The sequence below is a fragment of the Ascaphus truei genome, chromosome 16 (assembly GCF_040206685.1).
Source record: "Ascaphus truei isolate aAscTru1 chromosome 16, aAscTru1.hap1, whole genome shotgun sequence".
In the NCBI taxonomy this organism is placed as follows: domain Eukaryota; kingdom Metazoa; phylum Chordata; class Amphibia; order Anura; family Ascaphidae; genus Ascaphus; species Ascaphus truei.
The window spans coordinates 38,576,667-38,596,409 of record NC_134498.1 but is presented as its reverse complement, the minus strand read 5'-3'; positions in this window follow the sequence as shown (position 1 = coordinate 38,596,409).

Below are 19,743 nucleotides of genomic sequence, written 5' to 3'. Positions count from 1 at the left end.
CACTCAGCCATAGAACGCATAATGCGTAGTGTAAGAAATGATAATGCATTGATGACTATGTATCCTTTCAGGGAGCGACACCTTAAATACCAACATAAACACATAATGCAGACACTGTCACATGGAGAAACTAGTGATAAATTGTGTGTGTCTCGCTTTCAGCAAACATTGCCACAGGTGGATCTTGACTGCAAGGGACCTAAGGTGCCTGACATGATGGAGGAAATGCAATTTAAGGTGTTGCTCCCTGAAAGGATACATAGTCATCAATGCATTATCATTTCTTACACTACGCATTATGCGTTCTATGGCTGAGTGCTTTCAGCATTTATATACTGTCTTTTTTGTTTGTGCAAATGATTATGCTTTGATGCACTATTTCACTTTCTATGTATGCTGTGCATTACAGTGTGTCAGATACCTCAGGTCCCTTTTAGTCAAGAGCCACCTGTAGCAATGTTTGCTGAGAGTGTGACACAGCATGTATTCTAATTTATTACCAGTTTCTCTATTTGACATTGTCTGCATTATGTATTTTTGTTGGTTTTTAAGGTGTCGCTTCCTGACATGATGCATAGAGTCATCATTGCATTATCTTTTCTTACACTATGCATTAGGCGTTATATGGCTGAGTGCTTTCAGCATTTATATATTGTCCTAGATTCTAGTCAGCCACGTCATCCACACGTGTGTATATATGTTTTAATCCCTCACATTTTTTTGCACATTTACGGTGAGCACATCAGGTGTTTCACATGTTTCGCTTAACTTGCAGTTACAATGTGTATTTTGCACGTCCCTGAAATAGTTAATCTATCCAGGTATCAGCTCCAGATCAGTTTAGCCCATGCGCACTCTCTCCGGTTATCCAAGATATCGCTGGGTCTGGCAGACTTATGTAGTCTTTTAGCAGTAACATTATGCAATTCCTGAGCCTTTTTGCGCATGCCTAAACACATATCAGGTAAACAAATATAGAGTTAATATATTCAAAATGGACGCTCTTTACCTGCTGATACTGTGGATGCATGTCACATAGGCAGGTGAGGCTAATTAACTGTGATTGGTTTTGTTGAATTGCACTGGGGTTTGGGGTATATATATGTATTGTGCACTGCATTCAATTGCACCACCTTGAGAAAGGTCCCACTGGGGAACCGAAACGTCGGTTTTTGTGTCTTCTATCAAATACAGAACATTTTTGATTTACTTACCTGCGTGCTGTCCCTTGATGTCGTGTTGCAACCGGTATCGTATGGTCTGTTATTGCTTTATGGGATAAGCACCAAAACTTATTTACTTGCATATGGTGTGCCGGCTGTGCATTGGATTCTATATATATATATATATATATATATATATATATATATATATATATATATATATATAGCCGGCACTCCAATTGTTGTACAGTAGGTGCATGTCCCATAACAAATAAATAAGCATACAATATCGCTTGCACGGGAATCAGCAGAGAGCACTCAGGTTTGAATAGTTGAAAATATATTGTAGAAAAACAAGACAATTCACCAACAATTCGGCCCCACAAACGGGACCTTCCTCAGGCACTACCCTGAGGAAGGTCCTGTTTGTGGGGCCGAAACAGTAGTGAATTGTGTCTTGTTTTTCCAGGGGGCTGAATGTGGTTGGGGTGGGGAAGGAGCGCCAGCTGGCCCAAACTTTGTGTTGTGCTGCCAGGGCTTTTGTTTGCTGTGGGGCTCTCACACCAAGCCCCCACCCGCCGGTGTACCCATGTTCCGGTCAGCGCCAGAAGTTGGCCCACTTCTGCATCCGCCAACGGGGCCCCAGTTTCCCACCGATGTGGGACCCGAGGCCTCACTCCGATCCCACATTGCCCACAAGTCAAGGTAAGAGGGGATGGGGGGATTGAGTGAAAGAGAAGGGGAGGGGGATTGACTGTGAGAATGGGAATTGAGTGTGAGAGGAGGAGAGGGGGAGAATGAGAGAGGAATGGGGGAAAGTGAGAGTTACAGAGGAGAATGATAGCTAGAGAGGTTGTATAGAGAGAGGAGAGGAGCGAGCTGGAGCATTAGAGACCACAAGGGTGGGAGAGCAAGACAGAAGTGTGGGAGAGTTAGAGAGAATGGGGTAGCTAGAGAGGAGGAGTGGGGAGAGTTTGAGGAGGAGCACAGAGAGTTAGAGAGGAGGGGGGGGGGGGGAGAGAGTTGAAACCTCCTAGTTTTACATAGGGGATATATTTGCAATGGTAAACCCTGCGAAGTTCAGTCTTGATCTTACAATGCCAGGTGAGATATGGTCCCTCTTTCTTGTTAAAACCCTGTTATTTCTGCGTTATTGATTCTTCATATTTTTTTTTTAAAGGATTTACATGAGAGCAATGGACTGGCACATAGGAGCCTGCTGAATGGTATGGCTGATCAAAGACAGGAGACTGTGACATATACTACTTCCACATCACAAAACCTATTTTTCTTAACATGCTGAGATCCTGTCAAAATGAGACCTCCCTTCACGCACTACACATGACATCTTTAAAGACAGTATAGCTGAACTTAAAGGGAAATAATGTTAGAAAAATAAAGTGAGCCCCATCTGAATTCTGGAGAATGTAGGGTTACAATGACATACAAGAAACACATTTTTGGAATTCAAGCTCTCCCAGATTATCTGAATATCAGCATACAACTAACTATCTGAACCCGGCAAAGGTTTTAACAAATGAAGTAGTTTTTTTGATTCATAAGAATGTAACCTACAAACTCCTAGTGCAGGGACTCTTCCCAGCATCTGGTTTATTCCAGCTGCTGTGCTGAATAACAGAGGTTGTGGGTTCTGATCCTGTTGGGCCTGATGCCAGTACCCCTTTGTTAGCCCTGGTGGGACGTAAACCTACAATCTATGCTGTAGACAAAGAACTACAGAGATACAAGACTTACCAGAACAGATACACAAACTAGAAATGCAACATTAACGCAACTTAAACAAAAATACACAACTAACCCTTGTTAATCTTAGAGGTAAACTTAGCACCCCGGTAGATAGTAAAGTAGCACGAAAAAAGCTGTGGCTAAAACCAAAACTTTTATGAGAAAAGTGATACGCTTTTGGCTAGAAGATTCAAACAGAAACAGAATATGCAACACGTCCACAGTCTTAGAACTCAAAGTGGCACAATTACACAGGATACTAAACAAATTAAAAATGAATTCAAATCCTTCTATACTAAGCTATAATATAACCTATAAATAGGATTCTGCAAAATGCAACATTTAGTGAAAATGCTTTTCCTGAAGCACTTCTGAAGACACTCGCAAATCTCTACCTTAGATGTTATCATTTATTACTGTTCAGTGTTACGTTGCACCCCAGGCTTTATTTACTGTCATTGTGTGTGCTCCTCTTAATATTCCAATGTTGCAAAAATATCTTGAGTAAAGATGAGTTTGAGGCTGTTCTAAAATGTTTCCTCAACACGGGACAATCATGTCAACCATGTCTATAGTGATCCTTAGATTTATGTTGGTTATGTTTATCTTGGTTTGGAAACATACAAACTGCAGATTAGAGCAGCTCAGGTTTTCAGGATATCCCTGCTTCAAACAGGTGGCTCAATAAGTGCTGAAGCAGGGACATCCTTGAAACCTGACTTGTTGGTGGTCCTTGAGGACTGGAGTTGGCCACCCCGGGATTAGAGCATAACAGTGAAAATACTGAGTACTATATGGTCATGTGGCATAATGTCCAAAAGATCAGATGCTGCAGCTACTTCTAAATATAGCCCAATAATAAATAAGTTATCTGTGAATTGATTGTAATTTTTATGGTCAGTAGTGTGATTTTTTTCCCCAAGGGCACAAGGGCACACAGGCTTTCCGATGTGACTTATGGGCATTGGATGACACATGCTGTGACATGCAACATTTGGTAGGAGCACTGCAATGCCTCAAGCAGAGCATACAAGGACTTCTAAATGTGAACAATTCAAAATAAAAGTCACGGGACGCACAAGCAGCCCAGATTGCAATCATGCAAATAATAAACAAAAGGCTGTTGTTGAGAAGTAGCAGTAATGTTGCTAGTTGCTGTTACTGACACATTTTTATTGTTACTGCTGCCTAAACTGCTTAGTTCCAGATTGAGCTCTTTGATACAGCATATTACCGAGTATTAACATATTGGTGCCCAATATCCCATTAAAGTAAAGCACACTGATTGCTTCTGTTCACTGCAACATTGGCTGAATGTGTTGGATTTTGGGACATTTTTATAGACATGTTCCCATATAACCTCAGTAGACTATGCAAACGCTGCCTTGGGGGTATTCAAATCTCTCTGACACCAGATGGTCCCTTCAATACTTATCCACAAGGAAAAGGAAGACATAAAGCATGGGCCCTACCCCAGTAGAGCTGCTACTTTCTTGCTCTTGGGTTATTTTACAATCCCTTGGCTTGCATTCGTTTACCTTGTTTCATGAAAGGGAAAACTATCAATTGACGATGACCCATATAGTGCAAGTAATCCAGTGCTAATTTGTGCCAGTGTTGCATATGTCATTGGTATGGCTAATTGGCTATTGGCGCCCATCCTGTGCAGAGCAGATGCTCATCAGCACCCTGGCCAGCACCCTCCTGCAGCCACAGAATATGATGAAAACTCTGTTTTTATTAGCGTGTGGATAAAACCTTTTCATCTGAAGTTTCCAAATGCCTGGCTTCCTATTAACTTGTCAAGTCTCATTGACCCAAGGAATTGGCATCAGCAATGTAATAGATGAGCAGCGATACTACATAGGGATACCAGCGCTAGTAACATAAACCCACCTGCACAGAAGATTTTAACATTGTCAATTAGATCTACTGTATGTAACTTTGAGATTCAGTTCCACTTTTATTTGCAATGTAAGCTACTGTATTATCACTACTTTGTTACCATTGGGACCTTCAGAAGAGGAAGGGGATGTGACTTTGTAAATGGTTGCTATAGGAACAAAAAATGCTTGTTACATTATTATACATTAAAAATGTAATTCAGAGTGGTTACAAGTATTTTCTTATAGAACAGAATTTGATTTATTTAAAAAAATAAAAACATACATGTAGGATATTGCTTGGTCTGCAGCTTTAAAGACCAAGATGATGACCAAAAGGAAGATGGGAGGATGAATCAGAAAATGTGTTTGAGAAGAGCGGCTTGTAACCATGATACCTGGAGGATCAATGTGGAACAAGATCCAGCAGTGGATCGAGAAGGGCTGAAGGTGATGATGATATTCTTACTTGAATACTGTACATATCACTTTGAGAGAAATTTCTCAAATTTCTCATAGCTTGTAAAAAGGATTTGCAACTTTGGTTGCAATGCGACCTGTTGTGCCAATGTATTAGACCAGGGGGGCTCAACGCCAGTCCTCAAGCCCCCCAAACAGGTTAGGTACTCAGGATATCCCAGCTTCAGCACAGATGGCCCAATCAGAGCCACCTGTGCTGAAGCAGGAATTGATTGAGCCACCTGTGCTGACGCTGGGACTGATTCAGCTACCTGTGCCAAAGCTGGGATATCCTGAAAACCTGCCCTGTTTGGGGGGACTTAAGGACTGGAGCTGAGCACCCCTGTATTAGATGATGGGAACTTTGTGCCAAATATAGATTCCAAGATGAAACACTACAAAGTTCCCTTTCTAAACAGAATTCAACAATGTTTATGTACTGATGCCTTTTAACTTAATAATGTGTCAGGCACCAACAAAAAAATAGTGAATAATCATAACAATCCTAAAATAGTAATATGTTGAGTAACAGTGCAAATTGTGCAGACATATGACCAGATATTGATATCAGCTTTTCACCAAACTAAATCCCACTGAGACCAGAGAAAATAAGTTTTGATGTGAAAAAGTACAGAGCGTTAATGATATAGAGCAAGGGTGGCCAACTCCAGCTCTCAAGGGCCACCTATAGGTCAGGTTTTAAGGATACCTCAGCTTCAGCACAGGTGGCTAAATCAGTGGCTCATGTCAAAGACTGATACCATCCCTGATATAGAGCAATCTAAAATATATGTCAATTAAATACAGAAATAACGCTTACACTATAAGGATTAATTTTAACATCCTCACTGTCCAACAAGTGACATTTTTGGATCAGACTTGTGTTTTTGCTAGTGCAGTGATTGTGCCATCAACAGAGCATTATGCTCAACAGAAACACTGTACCTGCCAATAGTTCCAAAGGGATTTAATTTCATTGGTACACAGATGTCATGCTAGGCAGACAAACAAGAATGATAATAAAGAACAAGGTTAGAATGATAAACAGATCGGTCATGAACATCTTAATCTGGAGATTTACAGTCGGTTTACATTTAGAAAATAATATACTGTGTGGCTAAAAGAAGGCCAAACCTATGTTTAAAGAAACTGCAAATGAAGCTCAACAAAACATCTAAATAATTGTTTCAGTTTGTTTATTTGCTTCCTAACACCATAGGATTTATCCAACGATAGACTTCCTGACATTTTACAAAATAACTATTTGCCTCATTCGACACTCTACTAAAATGTGCTGCTCAAGCTATATTGGCAAAGCATTAAAATAACATCGCTCAGCCACGTGCTTATGACAACATCAATTCCATTTTTAACATGCAACATTAACAGCAGGGGTGGCCAACTCCAGTCCTCAAGGGACAGGGTATTAGGGATATCCCTGCTTCAGCACAGGTGGCTCAGTCAGTAGCCAACCCTTTTCTATACTTCAAAAAATGGTCAAAAAGAGTCAACATTGGCTAAAGTTTGAAGAATGTGCCCATTTGCCAAAAAGTGACATTCTCTAAACATTTGAGACAAAGTTTTGCGAAAGCACACTTGAAAACACCAACATCTAACATTGAAAAATATGTAAAACTGCCATTAGCTTGAATGTTATGAATTGGTAAAAATAAAAAGCTAGATTGAAAGCACCCTGTTTGTTTACACTGGCAGCTAACATTTTAAGGTTACTAAAAGACTTCTTCTTTGAGCTTTCACTAGCATCCACCAAAAACGAAAACATGCCCAGAGAAAAATAATTGAAAACATCCTTATTTGTGTTATGAACACCTTGTTATTTTTGCCACAATATATTTCTGTGTTGGATACAAGTTGATATATGAAAAGATCAGCGTGTTTGTGTTGGAATGTGGGGCAGATTTGTATTTTTAAACTGACATACTGGTTTACCCTTGATCCTGCACAATTGTGAAGATTAAAGCCTGAATACTGCTGTATTGCAGCAAATTATGCTCAATGATAATGCTTTTGCAGAAAACTGCAGTAAATGTGCCCTTTTTGGCACTTCCAGAATAATGTAAATATTTTATGACCTTTACAAAAATTGTTTATGACAGCAGGCAAACACAATTAGTGTCAGTGGCTTCTCTATGACGATGGCTGAGAAAATTATCATACTGTATATCAAGCTGTCACACTGACTCCAGAATGTGCAGGGATACGGTTATTTCTAAGTGCTGATACCTACATTTGGAGTTCTTAGATGGCAGGTCAGTCATAGGTAGAGACGTGAAAATGTCTTCATTTTTTTCTCTCTCACAAAATTTTACGTTTTCAGGATTTTTTTACGACAGTTCACACTGCTCGAAATATCACCAATGTTGCCAGTTACGCCAAAATGTTGCCACTTTTTACCAGCATTTAGCAAAAATGGCAGTATTTAAAGGGCCAAGTTACCTCGCTCAGTGACTTTAATGCTTGCCAAATTTTTTTTGCAATGTCTCCCGTTTTCACGTAATTTTTTTGTGACAAAATTGGCAATTTTTAAAATTATTTTATTCTTATAAAGCACTGGTAATTTACATTATGGATAACTCTATAATGCAAATATATGCACGGTACAGAGGAGTACAGCTTATATGTGGGACTATTATCCAAAATGACTCCGTTTGCAAAGCTGGTAGAAAACAGGTACAAAAGTACATATTGTATCCTGTGACTTCTGTAAAGAAAAAACAGATCAACCTTAATAATTTTATTGTAAAGTGAATCGGAAACTTTATTTAACTCCTATAGTAAATATACGTCATTTTAAACATCTAGGTCCATATTGCCTAAGTGGTGCTATTCCATTTGAGGCCTTTGGGTGCTGGAAGACATCTTATAACCCACTCACATTAATGGGCTGTACGGTTTCTTTTTTTTACGTCCGAAGGTGTTATATGGAATAGCGCTGCTTAGTAAATATGGGCCGTTGAGTCTAAATGAGAAACATGATGCCACCTGCGTTTAACACTCATGGCCGGAGCAGCTTGGATTAATAATTCAGAAGCTCTCAAAGCAAAGTCCTCACCATACGGGCAGGCAGGGATGCCATATATCTCAGCTCTTACAAGAACCAAATGCAACATGTGTAATCAAGAGCCTCATACACATTACGTACCCAAAGCTGTGTCACTTGGCTTGGTTTTAACCAAGAATGTAGCTGATGTTAGCATGAGTGTCCTGTAGTTTAAGCAGTTTAAAACATATGGTTGCGGCCGTTTCGCCACGACCAAATCTCCACTGGCGTTTTGTTGCAAGTGACCTCGCTGCAGGGACACGTCACAGGTAAGGTAAGTCCCTAACCTTAACCCTTACCCTACAACCTCCTAATGTTACCCCTTCATACTGTGCTACCCCCTATCCTAAAGCCCCTAAAGTTAACCCGCTACCCTAACCACTAAAATCCCTAAGTTATCACCCTACCCTAAAACTTACCTTATTGTAGAACTGGCCGGTGGCAGACGGCCCAGCAGCTGATTGGCCTCAGCAGAGGGTCCTTCTCCGGCCAAACGCAGATGGTGACTTGGTCACAGCCGGATGGTCATAACCAAATGTCTCATACCAAGTGCAAGGGTGCGTTAAAGCCCCTGTTCTACTTATCAACATATGCTGGACTTGTAAGAATAGGACAAATGAAACATGCTATTGGATGTGGTATGTAACATGGCAGTGACAGCATGAATGTTCAATGTACAACCTCCCATACCGTATGCTTTTGCCCTTTTTGTTCAGAATCTCCTTAGCAGACTGAGGAAGTCATTTTATCAGTCTCCCGGCTGCAAATAACGGAAACAAATTTACCAAGGAAAAACCTTCTTATTGAAATCAATGGGATTGATCGTTTGGATTTATGCCTCAAGTTAATAGCTGGAAGACTTTCATAAAGGATCCCCATGAAGGTTACAAAAGTTAATCCCAAACTTCAACTACGAAATGCACAGCAAATAATATAACGGAACATAAAATGTTGTATGCTTTTTTTTATTGGTTAGTACACATAGCTGATGACAGAATGCAGTAATTAGGAGTTATACATTCGTTTTTAGATCTTCATTGTGAGGATACAACAATGCATCTTTAATTACAACTTGAACTGAAGATGAAATCAAAATAAATGTCTTACTTTGAGAAAGATGATGGCAAGATATCACTCAAACCTAAATATCACTTTCCTTGTGTTTTGTCTTACTTTGAGATAAGAACTGGATTCACAGGGTCACTAAAGAAAATGAACATATAGAAAACCAGGTGTCACAAATGGCTCAGGTGTGGAGCTACACCAATAAATCATATATAGAGCAGGGCAAACAGTACAAACTTTCTCTGAAGGAGAGAAGGAGGACCTTGAATGTTATATAATCTCTTTAGGTATTCTATTCAGTACCCATGTTTTATATTGAGTGATGATTGATGAAAACAGATTAAGGACATCTGAATTTGGACTGTACAACTGCTGGAAGACATCATTCTCCTGTGAAATGAGTTTGAGTCCAGCTTAAAAAGTGCATAGTTTTATTTCTTTGTGTTGATCATCCTTCAGATTTTGGAAAATTCCAAGTCATTCACCCTACACATCACAATAACAACACACAGAGAAAGCATAAGCATTTTTACCAGTTATGCGGTCAGTCTGAGCTTCAGTGCATTGCAATGAACTGAGAACCTTGCAGCACTGAATTGTATGTATCTATATGTGTCTATCACTGCAAAAAATGCTGTCATTTATTTTTTAAAGTACCTTATATTTTCTCTGCTGAGCAAAAAGTATTTTTATCATCCCTACTTCTTTTCTCCGCTCTTTTAGAAGTTCAATTTTTAATTGGAATCTTACATTGCAAAGAATAAGGGAAAAAACAACTATACAATAACTGACCTTCGATCTTGCAGAGATAAAATATGTCTAGAGAAAGTTGTAAAAGGTTTTATGTATTATACATTTCTATAACTGTCAATATGAAATACAATGCCACTATTCTGACAGACTGTTATTAGTCAACCGGACCATAACTCTATAAAGGCTTTCTCTTGCTCTCTGAAAGATTGACAGACTCACTTCAGTATTCTCTTCTATATATATATATATATATATATATATATATATATATATAGTGGATGATAAAGAACCATAGGCGCTCCGTCTGAGACATCAATAAGATGGGTGCACATCACCTTGATAAAGGTCCCGCTCGCGGACCGAAACGTTGGAATGATGTCTTGTTAATTTAATACATTATTTTTGACAATCTTCTGGAGTGCTGCCTTTGATATTCGTCTACACACGGTATCGTATTGCCTATATATATATATATATATATATATATATATATATATATATATATATATATATATATTTGAAGACAACTGAGACAAACAGCTTGGTGCTATACTTAAGTCCGTAAGACCTAAACTTGGAGCTGTTCACATTCAGACCCTGAAATAGGACTTTTACAAAGTCTGGATGGATATAACACCACAGTTATGTATAATTAAACTTAAATAGCGTTATTTCCCTGTAACGAGTATTCCCCCTACCTCAATCACAGATACAATGTATGTGAGGGGGCACCTATGTGTTACCAGGTGTGGTGCAGTATACCTGTCAGGCTCACAGGAGGTCTGAGCCTCCGCTAGTGAGAGCCTGGGGTGATTCTCTGGAACGTTTCTTCGGTCAACGCCTCCACCTGTGTAGGGTTCTAGGAATGTAGAAGATTGCCTACACAGGACCCACATATACAATAAGTATATGCACCGAGATATATATAACCAGGTTACTGTATTTGCAGAATAACAACCATAACACCTTACACGTGCATTAACTATAGAACATCAACTTCAATAACTGTACCACTATGTACCAAAGTCCCAAATGTCATTCACTCCCACTAGGAGTGTACCTTGCACCCACCACCGTGTACCCCCACACCGTGTCCACAGTCTAACCCCTTTGTCCCGTGGTCAGCGCTGCCACTATGTGAGAATATATATGGTGATTTGTTGCTGCACTTATGAAGGTACCTGCAGCACTCGGGCCTGCAAGAAACTTCAAAAAGGATCCGCCGCTTGGTGATCCCGTCTGCGATCCGGCCCTTCCTTGCACGAGGGTCCGCCAGGGGCGATCCCACCCTGGAGATAGTCTTTGTCACTTTGGGGCATAGGCTTGAGCCCAAGCCTCTTCTCGGGGAGCGCAGCGTCCGCTGTGTCCCTAACTGACACTGGCACTAATGGGGCAAGGTCCCTAACCTAGGGCCTGTCCCTGCAGCACCACAAACTGTAAGGGGCTCAGGACCTAACTCGGGCCTAGGGGGCTGCTGGCCTAATGCAGTGGGCCACAGACCCTGCACTCACCTCCTTCCCCTAGCTCTTCCTGGTCCTGACTGTTCTGTGTCCCGCGCGCGCGAAATGTATCAAAACCCTGCAAGCAGGGAGCTCCTCCTGCCATATTGGCTCCCTGGTGTCATGGGGGCGCTCCTAAGGCTCATGGGACTTGTAGTCCCGTTCAAGAGCCTTCCCTGGTAGGCTAGGGTTCGCGCGCTTACCACTGCGCATGCGCAACTCCTCAGGGCCGCCGGAGCTCACTGCGCATGCGCGAACTCACGCAAGATGGCGGCGCCCTGCTCGGGAGCCGCTGGGGACCTCCGAAGCGCCGGAACACTCCCTGCTCGACCCCCACCTTCCAGATGTGCCGGCGGGTCTGTCGCTGACTCCCGGCAGCGGAGGTAAGGAGGGGGGGGGGGGGGTCGCAGAGCAGAGGGGGGGGGGGGACCTGGCTACATCCCTCTCTTCTCTTCTCAACTTGAGTTAAAAATACCCATTTCAGGGTCTGGATCGGAGTAAAGCTCACATATACTTAATGTCACGTTATTGGAAGTTAATGCAGTATTATGCTACAATATCATGATGTTAAGCCTATGCTAATGAGATATAAAAGGGCCGTTGTTTTTTCAAACCATTAGCTTTGAGGATATGCATTAATCTCAGGGAACATAACGTCTGTTCCTGTGTTAGGTAACGTCACGTTAGAAGCCTGAATTGAACATAGCTGTGTAGATCTAGCAATACATGATTTCATGTTCTGAAAGTCACCTTGCGCCTGGAGCTGTGCTACCTACAGTGCTGTACTCTCCTCTTCACAAAAAGTATTTTGTTCACCACTCAGTTACTTCTCATAATATAGAACCAGTCCAAATACACCAGCAGTGACCACAAGTCAATTACAAGTCAGACACTTGAGAAACGTTAATGGATCTTGCAGCATATCAAGGCCATTGAAAGACAAAGTGACACTTCAGGTACACTCCAAAATGTTGAATCCAAGTTTTTCAGTTTATTGAAGTTTCCGGGTCTACACAAAGTAGTTGCCCGGTGTTGTGGTGAACGCACAAGTTAGCTACGGGATACTTTTATTGCTTCGCTTTCCCACAACAGAAAGAGATAATGTCCACACAAATCTCACTGCATCAATCATTAGTCTCTAACCAGGGGTCGTCTTTAACTTAAAAGGGGTCACGGGAATTGCATGACTGTCGCAGTGTTCACCTTATTAGCTTCTAACTGAAAACGTCTGGTATTTCTGAAGTGTCTTCAGGACCTGTCTCGCTTTTACCCTTCAAATGGGTTCTTTGCTGTTAGAATTTCTACCCGGGACAAAGCTAGGAAACACACACGGGGTTATTTATCCAAGGGTCACCTCTTTACTAATTCTCTTGGATCTCTCTGCTGCCTTTGAAACTATGGCGATGAAGTCTCAGGGAAGCGCAATATATGTGAAAAGAATAAAATAATGATAGTGCAATATTGTTAAGATAAAATTAGTGAACTCAAATAGTGATGACACTGCTCTCTAAATATATACTCACAAACGTGTGAGGTTTTGCAGGCACATAAAGGTATCTTTTAAGGCGTTCACTCAGTCCCCAGAAGATGCAGAAATCAATGTTTCCCCGTGTATATGGACTCCCAGGAACCTTATTTAAAAGATACAACTGGACATAGTGCAGACTGTATGTATAATTTATCAAAAGTAATTAAAACAAGTTACACTCACATTGTTTCAAATACAGGTAAGCATTTTAGATCTCAATGGATCTCTCCGGCCGGGTGGATGGTGTCTCCGCTTCCCCTCTCTCGTGGCGTGCGTTCCACCGGTGCGTTCCAAACACCGGAAGTGATGTCATCCGCCGCGTCCACTTCCTGGGGTTCCAGCCGTCTCAGGGATAGAGCGTCACTCTACGCGTTTCACCACATAGGTTTCATCCTGATGGAACGCACCGGTGGAACGCACGCCACGAGAGAGGGGAAGCGGAGACACCATCCACCCGGCCGGAGAGATCCATTGAGATCTAAAATGCTTACCTGTATTTGAAACAATGTGAGTGTAACTTGTTTTAATTACTTTTGATAAATTATACATACAGTCTGCACTATGTCCAGTTGTATCTTTTAAATAAGGTTCCTGGGAGTCCATATACACGGGGAAACATTGATTTCTGCATCTTCTGGGGACTGAGTGAACGCCTTAAAAGATACCTTTATGTGCCTGCAAAACCTCACACGTTTGTGAGTATATATTTAGAGAGCAGTGTCATCACTATTTGAGTTCACTAATTTTATCTTAACAATATTGCACTATCATTATTTTATTCTTTTCACATATATTGCGCTTCCCGGAGACTTCATCGCCATTTCATATCAAGAGGATTGACCGAGCAAACCTCAACCGGGTCACAGCTGCATCTCCCTATATGTTTACATAAGTATCACTGTTTTTTCACTTTATATGATTGATATCTGAATATTTAGAGCGCCACAATTTGATAAGTTTCCTTTTGTATGCCTTTGAAACTATAGAACACCCCATTCTCCTGAACACTCTCCACTCCATTGGCCTCCATGAGGCAGCCTTCTCTTAGTTCATGTCCTACCTATCTAACTGCTCCTTCAGTGTTTCCTCCTCGGGTGTCTCCTCTTCTTCCCTCCCTCTCTCTGTTGGGGTGCCACAAGGCTCTGTCCTTGATCTTTTGCTTTTTTTCACTCTACGCCTGTTCTCTTGTGAATCAATATAATCTGTTGGCTTTCAGTATCATGTCTATGCCAATGTACCTCTCCCTCTCTCTTCTGTCCCATGTCACCAACTGTCTTTCTGCCATCTCCTGGATGTGCCACCGTTGCCTAAAGCTTAACATGTCTAAAATAGAGCTAATATTCTTTCTCCTTTCCACTCCTTCCAAACTCTCTCTCAATGTTGATAACTCCACAACCTCATCAGCACCTTGAGCCCGTTGTCTAGGGGTCATCTTTTACTCTGATCTCTCCTTAATTCCTCACATTCAGTCCCTCCCGAAGTTCTGTCAACTCCACCTCCGAAATATCGACAGGATGCACCCTTTTCTCACTCATGATGCAACTAAAATCCTAATTCACTCACTCATCCTGTCCCGCCTTGACGTCTGCACCCTTCTCCAAGTTGACATTACCCTTGCTCGCCTATCCCAAGTACATTCCATCCACAATGCTGCTGTAAGACTCATCTTATTGCTCCACTTCTGCTGCTCCACTACCCATATCCCAACACTGGCTTCCCATATTCTCTAGAATCGAATTTAAAACCTTGGCTCTGACTTACAAAGCTTTCAATCACGCTTAGGCGAGGAGCAACCTGCGTGTGCAGCCAACACAGACAAACAATTTCTTCAAAGTGCCGGTCTCCTCTAAGATAGAGATACAAAGTAGAGCTCTACTCACAAGTACATAATGAAGTTCCCCTTGAATGTGACAGCCAAGAACAGTGGAAAGACAACGTTACTGGTCCCATATGGACCTTTCATCAGGGCAGGACCATACACCATCCTGATGTATACTCCGTCCCACAAAGAGCAGCCACTTGACCTTTTTGTTTCAATGTCTCTCATTCCTTATAGATTGTAAGCTCACATAAGCAGGGCCCTCATTACCTTTTCTATCTGTTTGTGCATGTTTTCATGTCATTCTGTTTATGTAATTATCAAATCTCTGCACCAGCATTATACACGCTGCAGTGTATGTTGGTGCTTTACACAAACGATAATAATACTAAACTGGGACAAAAAACTGTGATAGATTTAATAAAGACAGACATATTCTTAAAAACCAATGAGATATTTTTGATTGATTAATCTGAAGCAGTGTTTTTAAACCAGTTTCACTCTGGTTTTTAAGTAAGAAAAATAGGGTGCTCAAACCAGGGTGACTCCATCCAGTTCAGTGGATAATAAACATTAACCCTGGAGATACCAGTGGGAGTGGGTGGGTGAAATATAGACTTGTAAGTACTAGATGACAGTCGTCAGACTTAACCATAAGAGTCTAATATCCATGAGAAAAAACCACTCACGTCATCTCCAGGGGTGATATACAGGCGTGCCAGCCACGAGGGATCCAGAATCCAGGTACAGGTAGAAGAAAAAATGAATGGCGCACAGCCAGGGAGCCAGGTGTGGAGTAAAACTGCTGTTCTTTATTCGTGCATGCAGAAAGGGGTATACTTGTCTTTCTGCATGCACGAATAAAGAACAGCAGTTCGCCATTCGTTTTTTCTTCACTCTGGTTTTTGCAGACAAGTGTCATTGATAAATGACCTCCAGAGGGAGGTACACTCACTTAACCATTGCATTTCCAGCAGCAATATATATATATTTTTAATCCCTGAAGATGTATATTCTTGCGTGTGACTCCTCTTGCCCTCACTCGTCACTCTGCTGTGGCGCCTGTTTCTCCCACAAGAATCCAGTGCTATGTACATGAGAAAGCATGTAAGGGCATGTTGACGTAGCAGTGCTATTCCTTAAGACACCTACGGTGGTGGAAGACACCAAGCTGTCCATTCATTTCCATTTGATTGGAAAATAAGGTGTTTTCCAGCACGGGAAGGTGTCTTATGCAATAATACTGCTTAGTAAATATGGGTCGTAACAAGAGAAGGGCGAATCCGCCCAAATCTGTTTCCCGGAATTTCTCGCATTTTCCTCCCCAAAATCCATTTCACGGTGTAAAATCCGCAAATGGATTTGGTCGGTTTGAACCGGCGCGGATCAGAAACCGCCATTGGATACAACCCGCGGACGGATTTGTAGAATCCAATCCGTGGATTCAGCAATCCGTTGGTGGGTAAGATTCTACAAATATGTCTACGGATTGCGGAATCTGCGGAGTGTATTGGTAATTGTAAGAGATGTGTGCAGAGGTATGCAAATGGAGACTGTTTTAGGGTGAAATTATATCTTGGCTTTATTGAGCCTGTTCCTTTATCCAGGCAAAACATACAAAAACAACAACCCTCTATCCTTTTGCACAGGTTAACTTACTTCCCCAGACCCTATCTGCAGGACTGGAGGGATATTCCCATTACCAGCCTATCACCCCAAAGTCCCAGGAGGTACCTCAAGCAGGTGGCCCTCCATGTCAGTCTCTGGCAGGTTCCTGGGTCCTCTGTGTCCAGGAAATATAGGTCTCTGGGTGTCTGGGTGTCTTGATCTCAGCACAGCCTTTGTGCTCAAGACAGTGTCTGTGTGCCAGCTACTCTGCTCTCTTTCTGTCAGCCCAAATGTGAGCTAAGGAATCTGTCTCCTGTGTCTCACATGAGGCTTTTTACAGAGCTCTCCAGGTGGAGACTAGTTAATTGAGTGGCTGCAATTAACTATCTCTCTGCTGGGTTCTCAGAGCTCTGAGGCTGCTTTATTTAAACAGGGATATGTCGCTGTTACAGTAATAATAATAATAATAACAAATCTGTCAAACGCAAATCGCCCCTTTTTGACATTGATCCGCTGAAATCCATGGACTGAAGGATCTGGCGATCCGCTACGGATCCAAATTCACCGCCCAAAATTCAGCCATCTCTAGTCACAACCTCTGGCGTTATGGTGCAGTGGGACTAATGGTACAAGTGGAAACTTCCCTTACTTTGCCGAGCAAACTTCTGATATATTGGTAAACATACAAATAAACTGCTGCTTAATAAGAACTAAGAAAGCAGGGTTTCTATTGCAACCTCCTGAAGCAAAGTTATATAAAGATAAAACAAAATAAATGTGGCTTCTTTAATGCTTTTAAACAACAATAATGTGTCAAATCTACTCACTGGAAACCTCCAGCTATGAAAGATGTATGTGCTTATATATATTGCAATATGTGCATCTTTTACTAAACCTTTAAGACAAGTATAAAATATTACATGATAACTATACATACACAGTAAAGGATTTATTTTTCGGAGATAAGTAAATGCTATTCAGTCATAAATGGCAACTTAAAAACAAGGGGCGCAAAAAAATAGCAAAATACACTTTATATATTCAAATAGATAAAAACATGTGTAAAATACACGCAAATAGTTCAACATAGTTAGCATAGTCGCCTGGTAAGGATAGTGCACTCCCACTGGGGTTTGACCAATGGATCTCTCTTACCCTTCTCTCTGTTGATGTGTGCCGGTTACTGCGCCATGAGGGCCGGGTTTAGGGCAAGGCGTGCCTTGAGCCCCGCTCTTCTGGGGGGGGCCCCATGCTCCCTCCTCTCCCATCTCCTGTCGGCGCCGGGATCCAACTTCCACCCGACAGGAAAGGGGAGAGCTGGAGGAGGGAGCTAGGGAGACCCGGGCTTGCGCAGGGCTGCTGCTCACCCCAAGATGCGTTGCGCGCATTGCGTGTGTGTGTATTGTGACAAACGGCTTACTCCGGGGCTCCGCCGTCTGTCCGGGACTGTTAGAACACGGTCTTTTAGGGTAGGTTAAATGATGAGACGTCACGTACTGTTCCTTTAAACAGGCAACTGCCTGGTTTATTCAGTCCCAGGCACTGAGACTGCCACAGTTTAAACAGAAAACAAAGCCAAACAAAAAGCTGCTCGTCTGAGCGATAACTTAAACTTAGATGTCCCTGACTCAGAGTTGGAAGTGGCTTGTCCACTTCCACCAACAAAATAAGTACCTTTGCAGTCTTTAGACAAACTAACAGAATGAATGAAGCGATTTGGGAAAGAGGCTTTCTCACCCCTCTGCAGTTCAGCAGCCTTCCAGGCTCTTGGGCGGGGCCCAGAGGAAACAGGAAACAGGTCTTATATACCTGAACTCTAATCAGCATGACAGGTGACAGAAAACAGGCAGCAGACAAACTGTGGAATGGAGTGCCTGTACCACGAGGCTGCCCTGTTCAGCTTAGACAGGACAGAAACTGTTCAGTATCCTGGGAGCCCTGTATATGGAGTTTATTACCAACCCCTGGTTTCTGTCACATATCCTCCCCCCCAGCTCAGACCTCGAGGGGTGAGCGACCATGGATATTAGGGAGTGCATCCTTGACAACCCGTCGGCATTGCCATGTTTGTGCCCCGACCTGTGTTCCACAGAAAATTTAAAGGGCTGTAGGCTTAGGAACCACCTGGTCACCCTAGCGTTCTTCTCCCTATTTTGACACATCCAGGTAAGGGGTGCATGATCTGTGACCAATCGGAACTTTCTCCCCAACAGATAATACTTGAGTGTCTCTACAGCCCACTTTATTGCGAGACACTCTTTCTCGACTATGGAGTAATTTTTCTCCTGGGGATTTAGTTTCCTACTTAAATAAAGGATGGGGTGCTCCTCCCCTTGAGACTCCTGGGAGAGTACCGCCCCCAGCCCTACCTCAGATGCGTCGGTTTGGACTACGAACTCTTTGGAGAAGTCAGGTGTGACCAACACTGGTTGGGCACAGAGAGCTTCTTTCAGGCTTCTAAAGGCCTGTTCGGCTTCGGGGGACCACTTTACCATTAGCGGTCCTCTTGCTTTTGTGAGGTCGGTTAGTGGGGTTGCCTTAGTTGCAAAATTGGGAATAAACCTCCTATAGTAGCCAATTAACCCCAAAAAGGTCCTTACTTGTTTTTTTGTGACTGGCCTTGGCCAATTTTGTATCGCCTCTACTTTGAGTGTTTGTGGTTTGAGTAACCCTCTACCAATAGAATACCCCAGATACTTGGCCTCCTCCAGACCAATAGTGCATTTAGCGGGGTTAGCAGTTAGTCCAGCAGACCGAACTGCGTCGAGCACAGCTTGGACCTTTGGAAGGTGGGACTGCCAATCTTCACTATGGATTACCACATCATCCAGGTAGGCGGCAGCGTACCGAACATGTGGTTTTAAAATTTTATCCATCATTCTTTGGAATGTGGCGGGAGCTCCATGTAAGCCAAAAGGCAGCACCTTATATTGAAAGAGGCCGTCTGGGGTTGAGAAGGCTGTTTTTTCTTTTGCCCTTTCTGTGAGGGGAACCTGCCAGTACCCTTTTGTTAGGTCTAGGGTTGTGAGATATCGGGCTTTGCCCAGTCTCTCTACAAGTTCATCCACCCTGGGCATAGGATAAGTATCAAATTTTGACACCGCGTTTAGTTTCCGGTAGTCATTACAAAACCTTGTTGTACCGTCTGGCTTTGGGACT